This window comes from Salmo trutta, chromosome 4, assembly GCF_901001165.1.
Source record: "Salmo trutta chromosome 4, fSalTru1.1, whole genome shotgun sequence".
NCBI lineage: Eukaryota > Metazoa > Chordata > Actinopteri > Salmoniformes > Salmonidae > Salmo > Salmo trutta.
The window spans coordinates 17,304,696-17,312,872 of NC_042960.1; positions in this window are offsets into that span (position 1 = coordinate 17,304,696).

The window sequence follows — 8,177 nt, forward strand, 5'->3', positions numbered from 1 at the left end:
GAAACAAAGTTTAGGGTAAGATTTTCGGATTCCTATCTTGGCATGTTGAACGAGTGGATTACTCAAATCGATGGCTCCAATTAAACAGAATTTTTGGGATATAAAGAAGGATTTTAACGAACAGAACGACACTACATGTTATAGCTGGGACCCTTTGGATGACAAATCAGAGGAAGATTTTCAAACAGTAAGTGAATATTTCATCGCTATTTGTGAATTTATGAAAATTGTGCCGGTGCAGGTAGATTAACAAGAATTTAAGCTTTTAACCAATAAAAGACACTTGTATGTTCCTAAATGTTTAATATCCATAATTTTTGTGATTATTTATTTGAATTGCGCGCCCTCCAGTTTCACTGGAAGTTGTCCCTCTAGCGGGACGCTTAGCCTTTAAGGGTCTCTTTTGCAAGGGAGTCCTGCACATACAATTCATAGACAAAATCAAATCAGATTACTGAAATACAGCACAACTAACAATTAAGAAAAACAGCCACATTCCTCAGAAAATAGTTCCCCGAATAAATATGTTTAATTGCCCAACTGGCATCAGAGCAACCAATTGCATTTTGCTTTTGGTTCCAGCAATGAGGTACATTAAAATTAGGACCTAATTCGGTGAGCGGGTTTAGTATCTCATGTTTTTATACGTTAACAACAAAGTTAGGTAAGTTGGAAGCTTGTGTAGTAGGGTTTTGTAAACAAAAAGGGAATAATTAATTGATCTACCGGACTTTAATGAGGACCAGCCAACCTTTTGATACAGGATGCAGTGGTATTAAGTATTGAAACTGTCACCAGTTATAAAACGAGTGGCGTTATGGTAGACCGCATCCAAAGATTTAAGAGTAGTGACTGCTGCAATCTGGTAAATGGTGTCACAATAATCAAGAACGGTCAGGAAGTTGACTGTACAATCTGCTTCCTGCTATTAGGGAGAGGCAAGAAGATCTATTTCTAAAAAAGAAGCCTCTTTAAGTCTTAGCTTTTTAACTAGCTCAACCATGTTTTTTAAACATTAAGTCTTTGTTATCCAAATGCCCAGATATTTGTAGGCAGGAACCCGATCAATGGGAGACCAATCAATGGGAGAACAATATATATTTTTTTCTTATCTGTATTAAGTACAAGTTTTAAACCAACCAGAGCTTTCTGTAAGGTAACAAGGTCAGATTGCAGATCTAACATAGCCTGGTCAACAGTTGGGGAAATCTGCATTCAGATTAATATTACACTATTAACATATTTATGGTTATATAAATAGTAAAGAGAGCACGTCCTATTACCGACCCCTAAGGTTCACCTTTTGTAATATCCAGGAAACTAGATTTAACACCATCAGAGATCACACAGATAATTGTCAAGCCACTTGCAAGAAGCCTGATCCAGGCCGATTTCAGTCAACCGTTGATTAAGAATGTGATGGTCAATGGTGTCAAAGGCGTTGGAAAGGTCTATACATTTTATCATCCAGGCAATTTATCACATCATGTAAAACATGTGTAGCAGCTGAAACTGTGCTACTCCCAGGGCCCTCATTTATCAATGTTGCATAGAAAAGCTTCAAAATTAACTCGTAAGAAAATTTAGAATGTTCACAAGTACAAAAAAGTTGGTATTTATCAATTTCTCAGATAGGCTTGATTTACACACACCTGTAAGTATTTTGCCTTGATGAATCAGACACATTCTAAAACACTGTGCTAGTGCATGTGAAGTCTCATTTACATAAAGATCTGCCCTAAATGACCATATTTGGTCACAAACCTTCCCTTTGAAGCTGCAAGAAATGTCGCTAATTTCTGTCCGTCAACATGGGGAAATCAAAGAAGATATGAAAAAAAACTTTCCAGACGCAGAAATAGAACTTTTGATCACCGAAGTGGAAGCAAAACAAGCCATACTTTTTGGAGCCCTCAGCAATGGCTTGACAAATGAGGGAAAAAATATTGCTTGGGAGCAGGTTAGAGTTGTGGTAAATTCTGCCTCATCTGAGTGCAGAACAGTTAATGAAATTAAAAAGACATGGTTTGATTTGAAAACATGCAACAACATAAAAATATGATCCACAAAAGGGATATAAATGCAACAGGAGGAGGGCAGAGTGACTCCTCGCTGTCTGCTATGGGCAAGCGCATTGGCAGCATAATTGGAGAAACTTCAGTGTCTGGAATCATTTGTGATGGTGATACTGAGGACCCTCTCCCAGACCCTGAAGGAATGCCAGACACACCAACTGATGGTATGTCAAGCTTTATTTTCGCAACCATTTTCAGACATGGACCACATCTGTCAGGGGTGCTTAACTGGTGGCATGGAAGTCAAACGCAGGAGAGCAGAACTTGATAAATAGCCGGAACCGTTTAATGTACATAACTACCGGCATACAAAAATAACAAAAAACATGGTCAACAAAACCCGTATCGCACCAGTCACATAAAGCACACGTACTTACAATAAACAATTCCCGACAAGGACATGGGGGGGAAACAGAGGGAACATATACAACATGTAATTAGGGAATTGAAACCAGGTGAGTGTGACAACCAGACAAAACAAATGGAACATGAAAAATGGATTGGCGATGGCTAGACGACCGGTGACGTCACCTGCCGAACACCGCCCGAACAAGGAGAGGAACCGACTTCGGCAGAAGTCGTGACAACATCTAAATGTTTTTTCTTGACAATAAATATAACAAATATTTATAACATAATAAATGTAACAAAATGAATATAACAAAAATAACACATGAAATCTTCACAGATGTGGTTGATTTGCCTGATCCCTCAGCCATCCACAGGCCTACAAGAAGGGTGTCCTCTTTGGCAAGCACTTCAGCTGAGCCGCATGTTTTGACTGACGCAGTCCTAAAACAACAAGAAGAGATCAACACATACATTACTGGACTTAAACAGGAATGCCATTTCAGAAGCAAACCCTGCTGGGCTGGTATTGCAGTGTGCCTCCTGTCCCAGACAAGCACAGCCAATGCCCTTTCAGCAGGCCTATGGTGCGTTCCACTGTTGTTCTTGTGCGTGCGTGGGCTTGGTTGTACCTTGCCTCTTGCTGGTTTGAGGGGTTTGTGAGGGGAGTCATCAGCCATGTTTTTAATGGGTAGCCCTGGTCTCCTGCAGTTATGAACACAACATTCAGATATTGTTTCCCAGTAGAGGTCTAACATGGCAAATAAAACCTTGCAAATAAAACAAAAGTCACTTACCAATAAGCCATCCATCCTCAACAACTCCTTCATGGAGGTTAAGGCTGACTGAATTGTTCTATACAATGAATGAATTGTGTGTCCCACCTGGCTGTTTGGCCACTACATTCAACAAAGCCAAATGTGAATCACAGATGACCTGCACATTGACAGAATGGAAACCTTTTCTGTTGACGAAGTTAAGTTCGTTCAATGATGGTGTTTTTATTGCGATGTGGGTGCAGTCAATTGCTCCAACGACATTGGGAAATTCAGCTATGGTATGGAAATCCCTTTTCACTCTGGCCTGTTGCGCAGCAGTGTACAGAAACTGTATGTATTGTGGGGTCATTGAAATAATGCCATGAAGGACTGCAGGCAATATTCGGCTCATTGGTGGTTGTGAACTGCCAGAACAATCCGCAATCTCCCGTTGGAATGCTCCAGTGGCCAAAAATCCCAGGGGGGAGAGGACTTGGGATTGCATTGGGATGGCATATGTGTGTTTCGTCTCCCTTTCCATTACTGGAGAGAGTTGGTTGCAGAGATACAATAAAATATAACTTGGAAAACAGCGCGTCGCTCTCAGCAAAATAATCAGCACGCTAATTGAAAGAGACAGAAAATCTCAATGTAATCTATTTTAAAATCAGGCTGTAACACAATACATTTTTTTTTTAAGTCCAGGGGTGTGAATACTGTCAGAAGGCACTGTATTTCTCAAATCTCTGAAGGACTGCCAGTCAGATGTAGAATAAGTCCGTCTATCCATAGCTCAAGCTATATTTATTTCCTGTAATTTCTCAGACAATTAATGCGTAAACCATTGCATCAGTCTTTTACCCTTAGTATTTTGTATGGTACATGTTTCCCAGCATCAGAGCGAAACAGGGAACTTAAACAATTAAGGGGCCGATCCGAGTCAGGATAGGGCAGGTCATTATGTGGGAGCATCATGAAAACATTATCCAGTTCCAGTCCCTAGTAAGGAAAACTTCTAGGACAGAGACATAATAGTAACATCATATTCAATGCGGTCTAATTTTAGTATAACAAAGCCAGTATTTTTTATGTTTTCTGTCCTCAGATACGGAGAGCTGTGAAAACCTGTCCGCAGATGAAGAGGTCCCAAAGAATGTCCCAAGAGACTAGGGGTAAATCCTTGTATACCACAGGCTATATGTGTACCTATTAGCAAAGGTTGTATACAGTTAAAAGTCATACACAATAGCCCTATTGCATAGTCTGCTGGGTGTGCAAGCTTCTGTTCCAGCCCAGCACTAACACAACTGATTGAACTGATTCAACCTAATGAGTTGATAATAAACGGTGCTATTGCTGGGCTGGAATAGAAGTCTGCTCACCCAGTAGATCAGGAATCAGTGGAACAAGGTTGAACTATTTTTGTTCATCTGAAGTTATGTTTTATTAATAATAGCCTGCATGTTGCTCAATTATCTATTGTTGATTGGACTAATATCTCTAACCTTTACTTTGGACGGGGCCACAGTGTCCCCTGACCCCCCCGTCTCAGTCTCCAGTATCTATGCTGCAAAAGTCTATGTGCCGTTGGTCTAGGGTCAGGTTGTCCTATCTGGTGTCCTGTGATCTTAAGTATGCTCTCTCTCTCTAGTTCTCTTTCTCTTCCTCCCGGAGGACTTGAGCCCTAGGACCATGCCTCAGGGCTACCTGGCCTGCATCTATGGAACCCTGACCTGATCACCGGACGTGCCACCTTATCCCGGACCTGCTGTTTCAACCCTCTCCCTCTCTCTCTCTCTCTGTCTCTGTCTCTGTCTGTCTCTCTCTCTCTCTCTTTCTCTACCTCACCTGCTGTCTCAACCTCTGAATGCTCGGCAATATAAAGCCAACAGACATTTACTCCTGTGGTGAAGATTTATTATTGTTGCAAATTTATTACAAATAAAAAACAAAGATGTCACATTTCCATAAGTGTTCAGACCCTTTACTCAGTACATTGTTGAAGCACCTTTGGCAGCAATTACAGCATCGAGTCTTCTGGGGTATGACGCTACAAGCTTGGCACAACTGTATTTGGGAAGTTTCTTCCATTCTTCTCTGCAGATCACGCTCAAGCTCTGTCAGGTTGGATGGGGAGCATTGCTGCAAATCCATTTTCAAGTCTCTCTAGAGCTGTTCGATCAGGTTCAAGTCTGTGCTTTGGCTGGGCCACTCAAGGACATTCAGCGACTTGTCCCAAAGCCAGTCCTGCATTATCTTGGCTGTGTGCTTATGGTCCTGTTGGAAGGTGAACCGTCGCCCCAGTCTGAGGTCCTGAGCGCTCTGGAGCAGGTTTTTATCAAGGATCTCTCTGTACTTTGCTCCATTCATATTTGCCTCAATCCTAACTAGTCTCCTAGTCCCTGCAACTGAAAAACATCCACACTTCATGATGCTGCCACCACCATGTTTCACCATAGGGATGGTGCCAGGTTTCCTCCAGACATGACGTTTGGCATTCAGGCCAAAGAGTTCAATCTTTATTTCATCAGACCAGAGACTCGTGTTTCTCATGGTCTGAGAGTCCTGTAGGTGCCTTTTGGCAAACTCCATGTGGGTTATCATGTAGCTTTTACTGAGGAGTGGCTTACGTCTGGCCCCTCCACCATAAAGGCCTGATTTGGTGGAGTGCTGCAGAGATGGCTGTCCTTCTGGAAGGTTCTCCCATCTCCACAGAGGGACACTAGAGCTCTGTCAGACTGACCATTGGGTTCTTGGTAACCTCCCTGACCAAGGCCCTTCTCCCCCGATTGCCCAGTTTGGCCGGCGGCCAGCTCTTGGAAGTCTCGGTGGTTCCAAACTTCTTCCATTTAAGAAAGATGGAGGCCACTGTGTTTTTGCGGACCTTCAATGCTGCAGAAATGTTTTTGTACCCTTCCCCAGATCTGTGCTTTGACACAATCGTGTCTCGGAGCTCTAAGGACAATTCCTGCGACCTCATGTCTTGGTTTTTGCTCTGACATGCACTGTCAACTGTGGGACCTTATATTGACAGGTGTGTGCCTTTCCAAATCATGTCCAATCAATATAATTTTCTACAGGTGGACTCCAAGATCAATGGAAACAGGATGCATCTGAACTCAAATTCGCATCTCATAGCAAAGGGTCTGAATACTTATGTAAATAAGGCATTTCTGTTTTTTATATTTAATATATTTGCAAAAATGTCTAAACTTGTTTTTGCTTCATCATTATGTGGTATTGTGTGTAGATTAATGAGGATTATATACATTTTTATCAATTTTAGAACTTTTCAGCGTAACAAAATGTGGAAAAAGTCAAGGGATCTGAAAACTTTCCGAAGTCATTGTATGTGTTAATCATGTAGTCTTAGCTTCACCACAGCTGTTTTGACTGGGACTATATGTTCCTGTGGTACTTCTTGGTGAACTACTTGTTCTGTGGTAACTGTAACAAAATAAATAAGTTACATTTAAACCAATAAAAGCTATTGAAATACTGTAATTTACAAATACGATGTAAAAAACAAGACTGTAAAGAATGAATAAGAACAAAATCTAAGGAATTAACACTTAATATTTTTCCTTGACAAGCATTTCTGGTGGGGTTGAAAATGTGTCAATCTGGCAGCAAGTCTCCCTCAAGGTCTACACCTCTGGATGCAGATGCATTACTTTCTCAGAAAAATATAAGTAAAGACAGTATATAGATCAGAATTCATACACATTTTGAGAGATGGAATTTCATACATTTTATATGACTTCTCCATTACTTTTAACCAAATTTCCATGACCAATACATCTCTATCTACAGTATACATGAAAAAGTCAGCATAAATGTGGTATTTATGCTTATCTTTCATTCATTTTTATTCATGTTTAGGTGTTGAGGCATAAGACAAGAATGTGCAGTTAAATGAAAATAAATCTAATTTTGGACTCAATGTGTTTATTGACTGCCACCTGTGATGAGTGACTGCTTTTGTTCTTGGGTCCTCTCTGTCCCTTTCAGACAGCCCTACCTAACCTGGTCTTTCTGTCACTCAGTGGGAGGTTTGTTGGGGAATATGCACTTTGTGACTTCAGGGCAACACACTGGTGTCTTTCAAAAGAGCTCCGGCACATGTACTGAGATGATCGGTCAGATTACTAGGGCTGTTTACACCAGTTTACTGGCAAAGTGGAGTCTTGGGCGTTCCAAATATTCAAAAGGTGTAAACACAATGGAACTACTGATGCTGTTGGTTGAGCTATTATTGGCGGTGATACTGTATATATACGTAACAGCACGAAACTATGACGTCTCATGGTGGGAATTTCTGTAACCTGAAACCATATGCCAAGTCTTCTCCCTCGCTGAGAAGGAAATAGACAAAATTGTCTGTATCAGGACAATGTCTTTCACTTTGAAAATGTGGAGTAGGTTGTGTAGATCAGTGAAAAATCCCAATCTAGGAACTGTAAATAGATGTTCTGTCTGTACTATATTATCTGCATCATATATTATACTGTATTCGAATACATACATATTTAATCAAATCAATCTTTATTTGTCACATGCGCCGAATACATGTGTAGACCTTACCGTGAAATGCTTTCTTACAAGCCCTTAACAGCACAGTTCAAGAAAGAGTTAAGAAAAAATGTATCAAATAAACTAAAGTAAAAAATCATTAAAAAAAATAACACAATAAAATGACAATGACAAGGCTATATATAGGGGGTACCGGTACCGAGTCAATGTGCGGGGGTACAGGTTAGTAGAGAAAACACCACCAGTGTTGTGTACACACACTTAAGATCTGACACTACTGACCTGTAAGTATGTCAACAAATAATGAAGACTAATCTTTTCTTTACTCAGTTTGACAAATAGTTGTCGAAAATATATATATTATTATCAATATACATCTATATCTATATTCAGCATCTAAAATGAAATGTGAGATGACGTAACCAGTGATTAACTGAATACTTGAGCAAGTATTCATCAATGT